The sequence below is a fragment of the Mycteria americana genome, chromosome 3 (genome assembly GCF_035582795.1).
Source record: "Mycteria americana isolate JAX WOST 10 ecotype Jacksonville Zoo and Gardens chromosome 3, USCA_MyAme_1.0, whole genome shotgun sequence".
Lineage (NCBI taxonomy): Eukaryota > Metazoa > Chordata > Aves > Ciconiiformes > Ciconiidae > Mycteria > Mycteria americana.
This window is the reverse complement of record NC_134367.1, coordinates 38,464,787-38,483,821: the sequence shown is the minus strand read 5'-3', so window position 1 is coordinate 38,483,821 and position 19,035 is coordinate 38,464,787. Positions and strand designations below refer to the sequence as shown.

At 38.4% G+C, this 19,035-nt stretch overlaps 1 long non-coding RNA gene across 1 annotated transcript; it reads left to right on the top strand.

Moving 5' to 3' along the window:
* Nucleotides 1-710: 710 nt before the first annotated feature.
* Nucleotides 711-4,241, top strand: LOC142407673 (uncharacterized). The gene is made up of 3 exons (XR_012775007.1): nt 711-819; nt 3,391-3,622; nt 3,744-4,241. It is a non-coding gene; the product is annotated as an uncharacterized LOC142407673 (long non-coding RNA).
* Nucleotides 4,242-19,035: the final 14,794 nt, after the last annotated feature.

The window sequence follows — 19,035 nt, the reverse complement described above, 5'->3', positions numbered from 1 at the left end:
AGCCTGTTATGGTTATCATGACAAGACCTCAGTCTTACTTTAGATGAAGTAAAGATTTTCTGAGGAAAAAGCAGGAATTGGTGGAATAAGCCAAAAAATACAAGTTTCCTGGTCTGTTTGAGTTCTTAAAAATCAGGAGTCCTGTCATGCTCCAGCATGGGTAAAGGAAGACAGTGGATCAGAGACAAGGAAAGAGATGGGAGAATCTGCTCCAAGAAGTTTATGCATCCACCGAAGCTCCAGGAGTGCACGGACCAGGTCAACCCTTCGGCCGCCTCTTCCCCCTCCCCTTGACCCCCCTCCCAGTCTGGTGACTTAAGGCAAATGAGAGTCATGGGTGCCAGCAGCAAGATGAAGGGAGAGCAGCAGATTTCATGTTGTTCCAGCACTGAGAAAGTTGCTCAGGTTGCTGACATATGTTGTGGAGACAGATTTCCGCAGTACGCAGACTGAAATGCATAATCTGAACAAGGTTATGAGCCAAACATCTACAGTGTTTATTGAAAACATCCCTGATGTTTAAAATTCTGTGGTCTTCTGAAACCCAGAAATCCAGCCCTGCAGTTATTTCTCCCTTTCAGAGAGAATGAGACACATACAGGCTTTGGGAACACGTGGGTCGCTTTTTTCCCCTCCCTCCTAGCAGGAGAGACAGTTTAGCCTGCTTTTCCTGGTTCACATCCTGGGATGAATCACTGCAGACAAACAGCTCCAGCAGAGACGCGGCTGAGGCCCATACAGGAGGAGAAGAGGAGCTGTCTGTCGCTCTGGACAGGGATCACTGCGCAGAGACAGGGAGAGGAGAGGAGAGTGATTTATGTGGGTCCCTTTATGAGGGTGTCTGGCTTTCAGATACTGTGTGGGATTTTTCTTTGAAAAACAAACAAACACTAGTTATATTTCTCTTAATTGTCTGGAAAAACTCACTCCTTCAGCCAGTCACTCTCCTCTTTGCTCATTCTTTTAACTCTTACTCATGCTAGCTGCTTTAGAGTTATTTTTGGAGATATTCAGGTTTGGAACGCTGTGTTCCTCCTAGCTGTTTTCAAACTTTCTTGCATGACGTTCCTTTCCACAGCACTGGTCTTTAGGCCAGCCAGAAATAAGGATATTGCTGAGCACAAAAAAAGCCTTGTGTGTCTTCCTCAATAACTACTTTAAAGGCTGTAACATATCTGCAGAGGGATTTTAGCATATTTTAAAATGCCAAAGGACATTTAAAGACAGTGTCTGGTGACATTATGCATGACACCTCTTCCCCGCAAAGGTGGGAAGTGAAAAGAAATAAAAGCTAGACAGGATTGTTTGTTCAAATGTACCCAGACTTGGCGCTGCCTAAAGGGGTACTGTAACCTCTTAGCTCTTGTAAAACTGACCCTTGTGCCTGGGTGTGCATGTGCGCGTATGCGTAAGAGAAAAAGATGGAGCAAGTGAGAATATTCTTGTGGCAGTACGCAGAGCTGTTGCCATCCATGAGGCGCGGGTTTTCTGGAATTAATATGTTGAAAATTCAGAAGTCCTGCAAATACAAGAGAGTAAGGCTTTTGCATAGGAGGAGAGAACTGCTAAATTTCCCCAACTCCAGAGATCTGTGCTCATTTCTTTAATATTTTAGTGCCAGATATTTTGTTTGTATCTTGCTTTCTGTTAGGTATCATCCCAGCAATCTATCGGCCTGCCTGAGACTGTTTCATGTATTGCAGGCTAGATAAGAACTAGAACAGATTTCATTCTTGTGTGGATAAAATATGTGAGATATTGTTTAAGGTAGTTTTTTAGAGCATAACTGCAAATGTAAGCTGGATTCCTGCCACGTGCACGAAGAGTACATATTAGCACCTCTTCCAAAGTTCCCCTGCAGTTTGTGTTCTGAAAAGCACATTTCCTAGCTGCCGCCCTGGACGTTGCTACAAGTGATCTGGGTCACCACTGCTGGTGGTAACACACGGAGGGAGAAAAGCCTGGGATCCCCTGGACTAAAGCATATCATTACTTTCTCAAGTAAAATTTTATTATTATTTCTCTTTTCACTGTTGCCATGTACCATTATATCAGTCACACTGGTTACATGTCTGTCATCACACTTTTCATTTCTGTGAAACACATTAGATTTTTCATGGAAGGGATTGGAGCACTTAGACTTTTAGACACTTACTTGCACCTGCACATAATGATTTTTGGTGTATATAAAATATGTGGAATGTGTATACACACATACACACACACGCACACACACACATGTACAAAATCCCACGGTTATTTATTTTATTGACAGCTGTTTGATTGTATTGAGAGCCAAGGTATGCATTAGACTTCATTTGATTTCTACTCAGTTTAAAACTGATTGCTATAAGCAATCATCCTGTAGTTAAAATAAATTCAACCCATACTGTTCCTAAGTCTTCTGTGCTTTAAAAGCCCATACAGATTTCACATTAAGCAAGCAGTGAGGAGAGCACAGGTTTTCTATTTAAACAGAGCATACCCATTATCATGGATATGCTGAATAGATAGCTATTCTCTCTTCCTTCCAGGTGCCTAGGTAGAATCAGTTGTAATCTTGGCTTCAGTAATTTTGAGGGCAAAATGGCTTTATGCTGAATGTTTCCTAGTCCCACAATACTCTCATGGCATGCAACTGAATGTGCAGTTACCCATAGCATGACAATTTCTGCGGTGTGCATTACAAAGAATGGTTTAATTTCTCTAACTAATCGTTTTGCGGAAGGTATTCCCTACTGCACTCTGGGAAGGGTTTTAATCATAAAGAAAAAAGCCGTGAGAAAAATATTCTATGAAAGGTGATTTTCGTTGGTAGATGAAAACATTCATTAATGTTTTAGCATACTCTTCTCTGGCTTGTCACGGAGTAGCGTGAGGGTGGACCTAAAAGGACCCCCACTGAGCTCCTTGCTTTGACATAACCCAGTGACAGCTGCCTATACCACTGTGCAGAGTGCTTAACGTCTGACTTTTAGAATAATTTATGCATTCAGCATGCTAATAGGTCCCTCCAAAGGTGCTTTTTCACTACTTCTATAACAAATTTGTTTGAAGTAAGATACTCATGACTATACCACGCAGAGAAAACACACATTGCTACCATGAGAGTTATTTTATTTTCTACCATCAGCACCACGATGGTGCCTATATTTTGGGAAGTGGCAAGGCTGAGAGACAGTACTAAGTTTGAGTTTCTACCTATACCCTTATAGACAAGAGCAAAAACTAAAAAAAAAAAAGAAAGCAAAAACACTAAATGGCAACTGCATTAACTTTTGGTGAGGATCAAACAATTTGGTGGCAGTTCTTAAATTTTGGTTGTATTGATTGTGCTGTTATCACGCTGTGCTTTCCCACCTCGTTTCTTATCTTTCTTCTTTTCCACAGGCTTGTGTCCAGAGAAGCTACTCTCCTGACTCAGACAAGACTGCACGTGAATGGTAGCAGCCTCCTTGGAAATGCCTTTGTTATTCATCAGAGACCGTTTGAATGTATGCCAGCTTCTTTGATGCGGCCTCATTCAGAAGCCATCAGAATCAATGGAAAAACTCCAGTTAATAAGGCCTTGATGCCAGTCCAGATCTGATTTCAAAGTTCTCCCAAGAAGGATCTGCGTATGGTAACACAGAGTACGGTACTTGATAATTCTTGTGCATGGGCACATTTTTCATATGAAAGAAAATGTATTTGCTTCCATTCCACTACAGAAAAGCTTGCATGTGTCCTTGGGTTTTTGGCAGATGTTGAAAACAGATCAGGAGCAGATGATGTGAGAGCAACAATATGTCCCTGAGCAACAGCAAAGCAGCAGGTGCAGGAGGAGCATATGCCAGATTCCCATCAGCAGAAGCAGCCGCGTGGAGGGCTCTCTGAGACGGCATGTGAGGTGCACGCTCCACTTTTCTTCTGGCACTGGGGAATATTAATAAGTCTGCATCAGGCCAAGCAAATAATTTACAAACTTAACTTTCAATTATGTAATAATTCGTAAAGCAAACACACAGAGACTGTAGTGCAAGAGAATTTCTCAGGCAAAACAACCTGGGTCTTTAAAAAAGTATCATATTTTACTTTTAAAAATTGAATGTCCAGAAACAATAATGAAGGAAATTAGAAACCTTAACTCTGACCCTGTCCCAAAACCTTTCCCACACATCTAGGAACAGGAAAAGTTTCCACTCTATTTTTTAATAAAAGACACTAGTTTCAAAAAATACTCTATAAAGTTAATTCGAAATGTTTTGATCAGAGCACTTCTGAGACATTCTTAAAAAATAAAGATAAAAAAAGAAAGAAAAGCAACAGTTCAGTGACTGAAAGCTTTTTTCTGCTGCTCAGCCCTGGTATGCTACATTGCTTTGAACGGACTAAATAGAAATATGTCTATTATGATCAAAATTGAGGCATTCTGGATACAAGTTATCCATTTTCCTCCAGTGTCACATTATGGTCTTCTGAGTAGAGCTGGACAAAAGTCTGGTTTATAAAATATGTACGCATATGTACGCATTTTACCTCGAGACAAAGCCAAGATTTTTCTAAAACAAAAAGAGACACACCCTTCACATAAGAGCCATCAAAAAGCAGCCAGTGCACCAGAGTATAAACTTTCTTGCATTGTGCAGGATCTGTTTCTAAACTCCTGCTGTGGTCTTTCTTGCTAGTGACTTGAAATTCAGCTTGGGGAATAGGGGTCTTTTCTCTCCTTCTTTCTGGCTTAGGTGGAAACTTTCTTATTAAAACCTATAGGAAGATTGGGTTTTGATATTTTTTCTTTTAAGAAAAATTTCCTCAGAAATCTCCAGTCCTTCTCTTGAACCATATGATTACATTTAATGAACTAGTTAGAAATCTAAATAAATAGATTTAAAAAAACCCAACACCTATTTTATGCATGTTCAGGTAGTATTGAATGGCCACAGGACAATATATCCTAAAGGGATCTAAAAGGGAGAAACAAAGCATCTCCACTGGCCTAAGTTTTTATCACTTAGTGGTCTCTAAAGCACTAAAAGCATAACAAGGATTTTGTGAATTATGCATTTTGGAATAACTTGCATTGTCACCAATGAAATCAAATGCAAAAGATCTGGAGCAAGTGTTAACAAGATTAGAAATTCACTTTGAGATGACCAGTAAGAAATTAAGTTCTAAGTAATTCACAGCACTATACTGATAGATTTCCCAGTTATAGCTGATCCCAAGAATCAGGTTATAGCTAGCTTTGAATTTTAATCAGAAATTATTGAAGAGGTTGGAATGGGAATTCATGGACTGACATGCTTAGCTATATCAACTTGTTTGATAAATGACACGTGGATAGAACAAATGTTTAAAGTGGTGATTTAAATCAACCCACCTGACTTTGCACAGAATTCATAAACCACCTGTGTGAGGTCCCCCAAACCACATCTGTCTATGCCCTGAGCTCCTAAATACCATAGAGGTACAAGGCTATAAACCTAATCCTCATACAGATATTAGGACACTGAACCTTGTATGACTGGCAGTGCCACACTGACATGACATTTAGATCTTGGTAAGAACATTGCATTTATCTTTAAGAGAATTGCCTGTGCAGTAGGAAATGAACAAATCAGTCATTGCAGACAAACTACAGGAATTTCCTGGAGCTAAAGGGGAATTAGAAGGCTTGCGAGGAGCTGAAATATCTCAGCATTTGTTAGGAAATCCTAGAATGCCTATCCAGAAACGTCTGCTGGTTACATACCCATGCAAGACAGGCTGGGGAAAAACAATAACTAGCATGGCAGTCCTCCTCCCGACAGATAAAAGGGGCAAATTTCAGTTTGGAGGAACTTTTGAAACTTTTGAAAGGAACTTTTGAAACTCTTCTGCTTTGTATTGGCAAAGAGGTGTTCCTGCTATAGCATTAGCAGGAAGGACAGTATAGGACATGATGAATAACAAGCTGGAAAATCTACAGAAAGATAAAATGCTGTAGCTTTGAAGGAACAGATTATGAACCCATGTCCTAAAAAAAAGTTCTTCGTCTTCTCTTCTTTTTCCCCATTTGAATCCAGAAGGCACACGGGTTGATGTCATTCTGTAATAGTATCTATAATTCAGAAATTATTCACAATCATAATATTTAATTCTTTTTATGTGTGAGTTCACTGAGTTCTCCCAAATAAATTATGCTTTTCCAAAACAAATACATATTTATTTATCCAAATTAATATGAAACATACTTAAAATTAACTTTGTGACAGCTGGCAATAGGTCCATTGGAACCAGATGCCAGCTGGTAGGCAAAGAGCATCATTTTCCAGCCCCTCTCCTGCCCCCCGGATCTCCTCCTGCATCAGAGACTCTGCACAAACAGGAATAAGAGCCAGTTATGCTAATCCTATTCACACACCATATCTCTAGAGAAAATCCCCGTAGAGGATCTGCAAGACATAATTGCTTCCATTTACAGAGAGTAGAGCAGAGCAGTGAATCTGCCTTGAAATGCTGTGTTTTGTTCCTTTGGAAAAGGGGAGCTGAAGATGAAAAGCTGGACATGACTGAAATAAAAGAAAGTATTTTGGGGCTTTTGCACACATCAAATTAAGACAAGCAGCTTGGCTGCCATTTAAGTTGCCGATCCAGCTAGTTTTCTTGAGAGACTTCTGCCTGCAGAGTCTCAGCCTCTGGCCAATTTGAATCCTCTCACAGTCTCAGGAAAGACCATTTTGGAGCTTCCTCTGGCTTGTGGTATAGCTACTCTGCTCATCTAGCCTTCTGGATAACTGAAATAATTTTGTAGATTCTCAGATACGAGGAGAGGTTTTCCACAACATAGATGGGAGCTAGGCACCTTGCTGTCAGATGTGCCCTTGAAAATGTCCCTGCAGATGTGCAAAATGATTCTTCTACTGTCCTGCCCTCGTCCCCTGCCCTTCCGCTGCAGCACTGCCAGAGCCTACAAACAGGATAAAGACATTTAAGAGAATCCAGAACCATAACATTTTGTAAAGGTGGTTTAGAAATTCTTATTAATTTCTCTTTCTTTCCAGTTTAGTTTTGTTATCTCTTTTTTTTGTTGGTTTTTTTTCCCCTCCTGTTGGTCTGATTACAGTATGCAGTTGTTTTCTGTCAGCAGAGCACATATGCAAAAAGGTTTGGAAATTTGTATTCTGAAGCTCTGTAGTCTCTTGCAATCCCAGCAAGGGCTGGATTTTATTCCTTTAAATATCAGGATTTCATTAAAGTTTTTTTCCCCTTTCAAATTCTCGGTATGAATCACAACTGAACTGAGCATTAGGCTGTTTAAACAGTAAAGCATTTACACAGAGGAACTCCAGCTGTAGTGTAAATACTATTTAACAAGATTTTTTTAAAGACACAGTCCTGGAAAAGTCATTATAGCTATTTGTTTGCCAGAAACTATAGGAATAAGAGAAAAATCCTTTGTGTGTCATTTATTATTGTCACTTTATAGGTCAGGGAATTATAAACAGCTTTAAGTATTTTGCAATAACAATTTTTTACCGAAAGCTCTTCTTTTTAAAATGCAATGTCTGGTTTTTAGCTGCTACAGTTCTTCAATGTATAGTTTCAGTCACTTCAGCTGAGTTGCCTACGTTTTTTTACAATTATGTATGCCAAGAAGATTTTACAGCCACATGTTAATGCTACCAGTTTTGCTTACTATATATATAAATCTCGTACCAGCATTGTGACTGTCAGTCAGAAAATGTCTTTTACAAGTATGGCTGCTAGATGGTTTACTTACTTAATCTAATAGCTTCCAATTCACATAAAGTTAGTTAAGAGTTCCTGCTATATAACCTTTCATGGCAAACTTACATAAAACTCACATAAATCCTATAAATATATACTACTTCTCATCAACTTTCATTCCTTCTCCTGACATATAATCCATAGTAAATTTAGTATAACATATTGATAGGCTCCATATGAGTCTAAGGGCTTTTTTTAATAGGATTCAATACCCTGAAACTCCCTAAAACACACACAGAAAAATGTTTTGACTGTCCAGCTGTTTTAAAGCCAAACTTGTCCTTCCCTTTTTATGGGTATAACAAGGGACTCCAAGGACCAAGTAAGCTCCTTGCAATGCAACACGAGTTGCTTACTATAATTCTGAGATATTGCATCCACCGGGTTTTAACACACCTAAGAAGCAACTTTATATTCTCACTTATGCAAAAACATTGGTGAAAGACCAGACTTTAAAAGTATATTAAAACTTCGTTGGGATTACTTAGGTGGTGAGGTACACCCTTACTGGATTTGCAGGTTAGTCCTCAGTCCTTACATTTTGAAAAGAAAAGAAAGCCTTTGCATTTACATAGCACATGAAAACAGGACCAAGAGACAAATACCCTGTGTTCAAATTGTGGTAAAAAAATAAGAATGCAGCTGTACTGGTGCAACTGAACATGAGACATAAAAACATTTTCATCAAAGTAGTACAATCTTTTTGGCAAGGAAAAATTAATAATCCAAGAAAATATATGAAATCACTATTCATTTTAATTTTCCTCACTGTTGTACTCTTAGAAGATGGGAATTACCTGTACCAAGGAACCCCAAAGCAGATAAAGAAGTAACTAAGCACAAAAGGCTAAGCAAAACAGCTGCTGTGAAGTAATCATGATCGTCAAAAAGGCTTTATCATACTTTTCTAACGTTTCACAGCTTAGGCCAAAAATAAAATATGGTATGTGAATAAAAACCTGCAGTGGGAGTTCATACAATGTAGGAAATCAGAGCGTACTTAGGAAAAGAGGAAGGTTGATAACAGTTTTAAAAAAACCCGAACTCTCCTGAATATACTCAGAGTTTTCCAACCATGATATCTTTACAGATTTATGTAAGGATATCATGCTAATCCGAGGTTAAAATCAGAACAAAGTCTGCTATGCTTGTGTCATACGTGCTTCCCTTTCAGAATGTTAAATTACCTGGGGCAGTAGCTCAGTATGGGAGCCAGACCAGGGAGATTAGATCCATATTCCACCCCCAGATATTAATGTTTGGCTCTAGCCAAGCAACAAAAGATGCATTCTTCATGTATCTACAATGATAGACAGTTGCAACCTCTTTTCCAAAGTAAGGATACTTTTGACCTAAGCATCAGTCCCCTAAGTGTTCTTCGAAGAAGTCCATATAATGGACCTCACATTGCCATGAAAAAAACCAGGATTTACAAGAACATCTTCTTGTTCACGGTCATCTTTCTACCATAATTTCCTCCCTGCTTCTCCCATTATGTATTTTTAGTCCTTCCCTTACTCTTTTTCACTCCTTCTCCAATTGCTTGCTTTCCTCCATCTCAGAAGAAGGGTCAGCTCCTGAGCAGTCAGTAAGCTCACTCACACAGATGATAACAAGCTCAGTGCATCATCCCTCTTGGTGTTACTATGTTGATGAACTGACAACATAAAGGTGCCAAGAGAAATTGGTTGAAGAGCCAATTGTTTAGGACTGAATGTAAAACCATAATGCAAGCCCAACTCTCAGATGCATTGCTATCCAGCCAAATCCTGAGACATAATCAACCACCAACGATACCTATTTTCCAAGAGACTGGCTGCCCTAGCAACAAGGAATCCTTGGGCAAGCCTTCCTTTTGCTGATTCTGCTCTAACTAGAATAGATCAGAGAGAGGTGTAAACCATGCCTCCCAACAACCTTATACTACGTATGGAAGGGATGATCTGCAGCAGTGAACCACAAAAAGGTAGGGCTTGGTACACATATAGTGGATGCTCTCAGCCTTCAGCTCCAGAAGTGCCCTGTGTGGTTCCTTGATGTGTTTTCTGGTATCAGGTATTGTTATTTCAGTATTTAATCTTTAATGGTAAATGCTGTTCGTTCTCAGAAAAAAAGTGAGTAGATGACATGCTGCAAACCTGGACTAAATGTGAGTTATATGTAACTGTTACACGTAAGTTGTAGATGTATCTACCTGTTATTAACGCACTTGATTAATTACAAGGAACATTAAAAGTAGGAGGACTATCATTCTTATAAGCGCTGTGAGAGAAAGTTGCAGAGTTTCAAACACATTTTCATGTTCTTACATATATTATTGCTTTACTTTTAAAAACTTTGGAGTGTTTTCCACTCAGTCACCTTCCCTACCTCTCTCCTTAACAACATTTTACATTTTTCAATAATTTATGTATCAAATGTGCTCATCTCAAAAGTCTGCTTCTGCCTCTTCCCAGACCTGCAGTGACTTGCAGTACTCAGGCTACATGAGTTCTTTCTTGTACATCCTTGCTGCTGTTAACACTTCTCCACACCAAGTTGTGCCTGCATTAACCGATCTGCGAGCCCAGTGTTTCACATTTCACAGTGATGTCGGCTCCTTTATGGAAGTCCAGTCTCTAAAACCAGTTATCCATTTGTCAGGATATGAAAGCACAAATGTCACTGCTGGCAGTGCATAGAATGGAAGGAAACCTATCTCAAGCCCTATTTACACTGCAACTGTTCACTTACAAGGTAAGGGTACGATTAGTTAAAAATTTCACAGAGCACCTGGTTCACATTCCATTGTAAGCAAATTAATTACACTGTTGACAAATTTTGTGTCCGCTCCTACAGATGTTTTTTTAGCTGTGAAGCTGCTGCCAGTTCCACAAATGGAAGGTCAAAAGTACTTGAACATCTGCAGTCATTTTGTGTGACAGCTACAGCACTGTCCCGTCAGTAGCTACAGCTTGGCTTAGTCCAGAGCAGTGTCTCTTGGTGTTCACGTTGGCAATATAGAAAGATATAAACTTTCATCCTTTCCCATGTAGTATTCACAGTACTCCAAGGAGGTGTTATCATTCATTTGTCTGAGGAGAGACTTCCAGAAACTTACACCACCACTACCTAAAATCCAAGGAAGGCTCCACAGTAAGAGTTGCTGTTATTCTTGATGCTGAGGATTACATGATGCTGACCCTACAGAGATGAGGGAGGAGGCTCCAAAAGAAGCCCTATGGATGGGTGTCAGGACTGCATTCATACAGCACAGATGACCCAGGGGGTAAATCTAAGTTTTGCCCTGTAATTGTGATGGCAGAAAAGATTCCTTCTGGTCAATGGTAAAATGTTCCCAGCACAAGGGCACTGCCAGCTATAATAAGCCTTAAAAGCAGTTAGCTCTCAGCCATAAAAGATGTAGAATACTCGACTTTATAAAGTGGAAAAAAATACTTATTTAAAAAAAAAACCAACAAAATTAACAAGATAAGAAGAGCCTATAACTCCATGTAGTTGGACCTTCTGCATTACTGCAGGCTTGCCCACTTCACCTGAAACCAAGCTCTGTGACTTTAAACAAGGAATATGAATTATTATGGGGCCAAACTGTGAACCACAAACCCAAACCAGGAGACACCAGAATCAGTCTAGGCTCACATCTTTCCCAGGGAACAGGCTGAAGTAATCCCAGCCCATGAAATATGTTCTGTGCTTGAAGAAGAGGGTAAAAGGGCCACAGCTTCCCTGAGAACTTGGCATTCCCTCCTAATCCCAGTTCTAAAGGTCCATATGCTTCTCACCACTTCATCAAAACACAGTTATCAGGACATAAACACAAGGCACAGGGTTCTCTGCAGCACGTCTGAACACCTTCCAGGCTATCTACTTGCCGTCTTCAATCCTTGCCAATAAGGGCTGCAGGAAGCTGTAAAACTAATCTGCATAAAATATATTTGATAAATTTTTTTAAAGAGAGATAGGAGGGATAGTGGACCAAAAAGGAAGATAAATAATTAAAAATACAATGGGAGAAATCTTATTTAGAAAGATTATTCTGTTTCTACTTATTATTTTTTTCTGGTGTTTGGAAATCTACAGAAACCAAGAGCTACATCAAGTCAGTTTCGATCATCCGGCATGCTTAATTTGATTACTGTTATGTGTCTCTGACATTATACACAGTTTAAAAGAATTTGTTTTCAGTACAGCAGCACATTATTAATCCCATTAGCTATGTGAAATTAACGAGTGAAACCAAAAATAATCCGGTTATAGAATTTCTGGTTTGTTGGCCCAGTGACACAGCAGCACAACTTTTATATCACAAAAGAAACAGCACACTGAGTACAGAAATCCCTAAACGATGCACACCATTGACTGCCATACCAGGTAAGATTTCAGAAAGACTTGCCCTGCCTGTCAAACCAAAAGAGCTGCAGTGTGCCAAAGAGAGAGGTACCCTGCTTTGCAGTAGGCTAGTAATAACTTCATACCCATGCCATTTCTCCAGGCACAGAACAAACTGGAGCACAGCATTAACAAATGTTTTAGATCGCTAGTCTCCAGACTGATTTGCAGGTTAAATGGACAAAACTGATGGGAACCAAGCAAGATCTGGGGAGAGAGCCGTAACTGCACTTTGTGCTTTGGTGGTTTGTGTCCTGATGCTCCATATTCCAGAAGTTCACGTAAGCTTCAGGCATCTGTGAAGAGCTAACAAATTGCAGCTCCCATTTAATGTTGAGAAGGAGATATTTTGGGAAAGAAAAAAAATCCATATTCAGTAAGGTTTGGTCATAAAAACAGAGTCTTTTAACAGTTATGACTTCAGCTGACTGTGTATAAGAAATGAATCTCAGAAGAGTGAAAGTACATCTGTAAGATGGCAAGAATATTTTCCAGAACAATTACTCCCATTTTGTTGCAAGAATAAGAATAAAGCGTTTGTGATAACAAGCCTTCGCTCAGGTTCCCATTGGCTTGTTGCTCAGATATTGCTCCATGAGGTACAAAAACATATTGACTGGTGCTGAGTGAGGGATTCATCTGCCCAAGCATAAATGAAAAGTTAACTCCAAGTCCAAGTTAAATGTGCTTTGGGTCTTTTTATAGTCCCTTGATGCAATGGATATCTCCGGATGAGAAATCAGATCAATTTATCCTAAAATAAATACCTAATACATGCCAGAATAAAAGTCCTTTGAAGGTGCCTGTTGATCAGTATAAAGGGAGTGACTACCTTAGACTTTAGTGTTAAACTTTAAGACACCTAAAATTAGGTGACATAAATTCCACCCTAAATGCTTCCCTTTGTCATTGTATCTTTACAGTTATAAGATTATTTAAAAAAAAATTAGGTTTTTTGCAGTGCCAAAATATAGAGCTTTTCAATTCCAGTTATCAAACTGAATCTAGCCTGAGCCTGAGCAATATTATTCTGCAATAGGCTGCAATGTAGGATCACGTACAAGTCATTCTTCCAGGCATAAAGACTAACAAACAGAAAAATGTAAAAGTACTGTTTTTTTCTAATCTTCAGGGTGATTCATAAAAGTAATGGGAACATTCTAAAAAAGCTGACTGTCATTAACATTCTCTTAAAGGAAAAATAAATCCTATTTTACGACAGAGATATCGCAAGAAGAGTAGTCCCCCTCAAGCATGATAGTTGTCATGTGAAAGAAAGGCTGAAGAAATCCAAATAAATGTCACAGTTCTTAAGTACCTTCTTTCTTCCTTTGCTTTGAAGGAAAGTTAGGTTTTGTGGTTCTCTATAGCACCAGAAACAAAGGACGCGAATACTTAACAAATGAACACAACTAAAATCTGAAAAATTTTACCACAGAATTTTTTTGGCTGAATTACTTCTATCAACTGTCTGTTCAGCCCAAAGTTTAATTTGGCAGCACTCAAGGTTCTCAGTGAAGTTAGCGTGGCTGATTACTTTCACGTCCAGCCATCCGCAAATATCTCAACACGTTGAAAGTCACATAAATTTGCTGAAAACATGAATCCTGCAGAATTCATAGCTCCCAAGACAGCTGTGAGAAAATGCAAGTAGGGGTCCTGACCTTGCAAAAGCTCAGTTCATTAGGTTTATTCAGGAGAATAAGTAGTTGAAGTATCAGCCCTTTGGCTAAACACTCAATACACTAGCAGCTGGTGTGCTGTGACAGACATTCATTAAAAACCTGTTCATCACAATTTTGTTCTTTCTAATGCTATTTTCTTTATCTCTGACTGTTGTTTCTTCCCGCATCTTTAGATGGGAACTCTTTGAGACCTGAATTGCCTAATTTCATGTACGTTACCTAAACACAACTATAACGTGCTTGCTGACATGTGTCTTTAAACAACATGGCAACACAAAATGTAAATAATTGTAGGTCATGATGAGTGTGACAGTCATCATAATCTAGACTGTGATGAGGATGGTAATGATATAGAACATGGTATTCCAGCAGAAGCTTCCTTGTCTTAGCATCAACATTTGAGTAAGAGCAGTAGCTTTAAAAAGTACATTAAAGAGAAATGTTAAAATCAGGTACACTCTTTACTGTTTTATGATATATTCATTCAGCATGTAATTCAATCCTGAGCAGGGGTACTGGGCTACTCTGTAAAATGGAGATTATATGAGGTGTAATAGTTAAAGCAGGATGCCATGACTCTGTAAATCCAGTTCCAGGAGAATGGGTTAAACCTCTGAACAATCCTGTCTAAAACCTGATGTGGGGGAGAGAAGTTGTCTGATTTTGCAACTTTATTGGCACATCTGTATCTAATAAGAATGGTCCCTGGCATGGATATGCCTGGCAATCAAGCATCTCCCAAACTACTCCTAGGCATGACTCATGAGCAAGCATGTGCCAAGGACCATTTCTAATAGGTACTCTGAACGTGGCCACCCTGTTCTGGAAGACAGGACAATTTAATAGTACAAATGACATCAAGCTGTGCTGCTGGCCTCAGGATCCTTAAAATGTTTAGCTTACCGTTATAGCCTGTGTGTCAAATGATGCTAAGGAGTCCAAAGGTATTAGAATTATATATCTATATGTATGTATTATATTGACATTATATTATAATATTATTGTATTATTATTTTCTATACTTTATACCATTATACTTTATATAATTATACCTTTTAGATTAACTTTTTAATTATTATATTAAATTATAAAATGCAATGATCTAAGACATATCATTAAAATACTGTAAAACTATCATAAAATATTATTATGGTATGTTATATTTGTTATATTGTAACCACATGAGCATAAAGTGATATGGTTACTGTTACAGTTTAGTGTAGAAGATCAGCTGTGCATATAAGCTCCATCTTTTATGGATTAATTTTTAGTCAGCTTCTGTTCAGCCAGGTGATTATTTTTGCTGGGAAGAGAAGTCCCTCACTTCTGACACAATGAGGATATGGAAATGCGTATCACTTGTATGTGGCTATCTCTTAAGTCTCGTTGTTGCAGCTGACTGCTACTGTATTGGGTGTTGAGCACTGAGGAGCAGTTTCCTCAGCATTGGTACTGAAGTTGTGGATGACATCATGACAGAAGGAAGAACACACACACTGGTGTAGTGTTCAAAAAGGGAAATTTTGAACTTTTATCCGCTTTATCAAAAAGGAAATGGGCTGCAGAAAGCACATTGTTCAATATTGTATCTTTAGGCCAGGTGGAAGCTCTCCAGAAAAGAATCTGGGGACTATAGGGAATCATAATCTGAATATGAAATTCATTGTGTGTAAAAAAATAAATGCATGAGCAGACATTCAACCAATCAGATGCATGATTGATCCTTCCTCTTTCCTCAGCGCTGTTAATACCGCAGCTGAACTGTTGTGTCCAGGTATCTACCAGATATTCTAGGCAGACACAAACCAATGAGAAGAAATTCTGCAGGGAGCAACGGGGTTAGTAAAAGTCTGGAAAGCATGACCAATAAGGAAAAATGAAAGAACTGAGGCTGTTTAGTCTAGAGTTTGAGAGGAGAAGTGAAAATAGTGTTTGAGTATCTGAAAGAATACTGCAGAGAGGGGAATAATGTGCATCCATATCTATGATGAATAGCACAAAGAATAATAGTTTTTAAGTTGTAGTAAAGGACATTTAGATGAGATATTACGGGGAAGAAAGCCTGTTTAGTGGTAAGGATAATCTAACATAGAACCAGACTATCTGGGGAGTCTGCAGTATCTCCAATACTCCTGGAAGTTTTTAAGAACAGGTTAGACAAACATCTGCAAAATGTTTAGGTATCACTTACCTTGCCTTGGGGCTAAGAAGTTGATTAGATAACTTGAGGTCCTTCCCAGCCCCATTTCTGATGATGCTATAATTGTAGGGTGTTTCCCTTTTCTAAAAGGGGTGCTCCAACTCCACTGGATTATGAGAGGGTCTGACTTTGAGAAGAGACTTTAGGCCACTTTTATTACTCTCATTAAACTTGGACAGTGGGACATGAATATGAGTGAGGCTGAAGCTGAGAAAACTGCTGGAGCAGAGGTGAAAATGTCTGAGGATTTAAATCACAACAGAAAAACATGAAGGAGAGTCACTTTCAGGTGAGAAGAGACCAACAGCTGTGGCATACTCTTATGGGCATATTTATCAGCATGGTATTTGCATAGATGCAGATGTCCCAACAGAGTACTAGAACACAAAATGACAACTTCAAACGAAGCTAGTCATTTTACAAATCAGCATATTTTCTTGAATCATTGGAATACATGCCCTCTTCTTGCCTACTTGTTTGCTTATCTTCTTTCATAAATGCTGTGAACCTTCTCACCCTTCCCAAAGCAGACCTGCTTGTGATAATTATAACCATCTAATAATACATAATACTTCCACCCCTACTTAAGTCCATCTTGCTCTGTGACAATATTCAATATTCAGTCAACATTCACATTATACTGTTCATACTTTTATGACATTGAATATTTGTTTTCTTTTTTTCTGTACAAGGAGAAAGTAGGCAAGAGTGGCTTCCAAATAGTCTAAGCTTGGAAATGGAGGCAGGACAAAACCAAGAAAAATAGTGTCTTCTAGATCTTAAGGTTCATTCTTGCTGCACTTTCTGTAAGGCTGGACAACATCAGAGCCTGAAAGGAAGTAGACTTCTTCATGTATTTTTTTATTGTTGTAATGTGTCACACAGTTCATTTTTTCAGTTCATATCAGCACTTGTTTTCAATTTTAAAGCAGTTAATATTTTTTTCAAAAAGCCATTATTATATACTTAACAGTTTATGGAACAGGTATGTAATAAAAGTCAACAGGAGGCCACGCTCACCTGAGTTTTACTTTAACTTTACCTTTAAAATTTTACTTCCTGCCCTTGGGATTGTTCACAGGATCCTGCCATCTCATTCATGAAACCTTGATTTGCTTACAGGATTGCTGAATGCAAAAGTGAAATCTGCCCCTTGGTCTGTCGAGATGAGTTTCTGTTTGGGTTTCTGGAGGGTTGCATGACAGCAAACAGGCAAAACCATATTCATCTTTAGAAATCCTGATAGCCTTCAAAGGAAATCTTGCAAATATATTCACTTAGTTACCACACAATTATTATATTAGCGTGCCTTGAATTGACTTGTCGTGCAATTATAACTTTTAGGAAAATTGTACCTAAAACAAAATAAAGAGATAAAACCCAGTAAAGTAATAATGATGATGGAAAATGATTAGTTGCAAAACAAACTGAAGAAAAATTAGGTCATGACAAAGACAATATTAATACCATCTATTAGGTACCCTTTGGTTTACACGTTAATGGTATCATAACACTGAGTACTCTGTAAAATATCTGTTGTGTGACTCAGGATGCAAGAGTGCTGAATTCTCTAAGGAGTACGATAATGTAATAATTTCACAATTTTTTTTATTGAAGTTAAACCTGCCACAGGGACTGAGAGATGAAAAGTGGTAAAGAGAATTATAATGTTAAGCATGTTGAAAATGACAAAACTTTGTGAATTTTCTCAACAGATCTCAAGGTACTTACAGATGTGAGTTAATATTGCCTTATTTAGCTGATAGAGGGAGAGTTAGGGAAAGTTATAAATAGATAAGTACATCTCTTATGTCCCAGCTGCCACACAGCCACCAGGTTGCTATTGAGACCTGGTCATCAGAACAAAAATCCACACTTAAGACACCTATTACATTCTTATGTGATTGAGCTTATTTCTATGGGAACAAGCAGTACGTCTACAGACTTGCAACACTTTTTAGGGCATTAAAAATATCTCTGTGTCGTCATCTCTTCTTTTCTAAATAGCTGAAGGGAAATAAAAATCAGACCCTTTAGGAACCAATTGTTTTTTAAGGACATATTCCTGCTCACTCACAAACTCTATTAGGTAGTCTTATTTTCATTTAAATCACTACTTTGCTAATATCAAAGAGCCTACTTGTGAACAAGATGCTTGTGAACCCGAAATGAAATGAAGAAGAGGGTTTTCAGGAATAATCTTGTTTCCGGGAATGGATAAACCCATAAATGAAGCAGTGCCTGGGAGTGCTCCTGGGCGATGGAAGAGGATTGCGCACACTATGAACCTGCTGGGGCAGTCCTGGGCACATTTCTGGCCCAGGCCTACAAGAAGTTTCCCAAACCTTTCCCACCCCCATTTCAGGTATTAAAACATTCATTAAAACAAGAGACCATTTTCAACAGGTGGCTTAGGTACAGCCTCCTGTTTTGGATGGTAAGAAAAGTCAATAGTATAGGTGTTGGCCACTCTGAGTTGGTTTGCCTAAGTGCCTGGAAAGGTTATAAATTTAATTTATTTCTTTTAATTAGCTACTATAGACTTAGCTGGTGTATACTGGGCTTTATTTCTGAAATGATTGTACATGACTTCTGCCTTTTTTTCCCAGAGTAAGATGCCCTAGACTTTAAAGGCATCATCAGCCCAAATGTTTTGCATGTATTGCTATTGACAAGAACAATGTTATTCTCCATTTCATTTCATTTATTGACCATTTTCATTGTTTATACTCAGAATACTTTTTTTCTAATTTTATCTTTGATGGAAAATTCCTTTTCTAGAGTATTGGTTTTTATTATTTTGCCCAGATTATAAATTCAGGTGACAAATAATATTTCAATTTCTTTATTAATCTCTAGAGAAGAGAAATTCTTAAGTAGCAAAATTCCCAGCGATGTTAGGATTAAAAGTATCTTTAGTAATATAATATGTAGCATATAACAAATATTCAGGTAAATCTGTTAATAGCTCATGAACCAGGTAGTGTAGTTTAATATAAGAAAATA